The sequence below is a fragment of the Chenopodium album genome, chromosome 21 (assembly GCF_948465745.1).
Source record: "Chenopodium album chromosome 21, dcCheAlbu1.1, whole genome shotgun sequence".
Lineage (NCBI taxonomy): Eukaryota > Viridiplantae > Streptophyta > Magnoliopsida > Caryophyllales > Amaranthaceae > Chenopodium > Chenopodium album.
Window position 1 is genome coordinate 27,944,437 of NC_137854.1, and position 562 is coordinate 27,944,998.

Below are 562 nucleotides of genomic sequence, written 5' to 3' on the forward strand. Positions count from 1 at the left end.
CTTTTATTGTCTTGACGTGGGAAAATTAGGTCGTTGGACTAATCCTCCTAAGCCAAACAAAATTTATAAACACTCAACAAACCTAAATACAAGTATAGAGGTAAGTCAAGGGTCGAACCCAAAGGAACGGTAATGTCTAAGTGCTTCCAATTATGTGCCTAAGCTAGGTCGAAGACTAAGGGTAAAAGAAGACACTAACAACTACTAAGACAAAGAAACCAAACAAGTAAAATGCTAGGGATTAGGATTCACTTATAATAGCAATGAACAATGCAAATTGGTTAAGGAAGTTGACTAAGTCAAGCAATGTGAGGGAAGATCAATTATGCAACCAAAAGAGAATATCAAGCTATTCTCCTAGAGGTCTAACTAGCGTCAACTACGATAAACTCTAACTAGGAAACATCACAAGACACCTCAATCATGTAAATGCAAGCCACAAATCAATGGTCCGTATCAATGTGAATTTACAATGCAATCTAGTGTGAATAACTAGGGTGATCAAGCCTAAATCAAACACACACATGCACATAATCAATTAACCAATTTAATCACATCATCT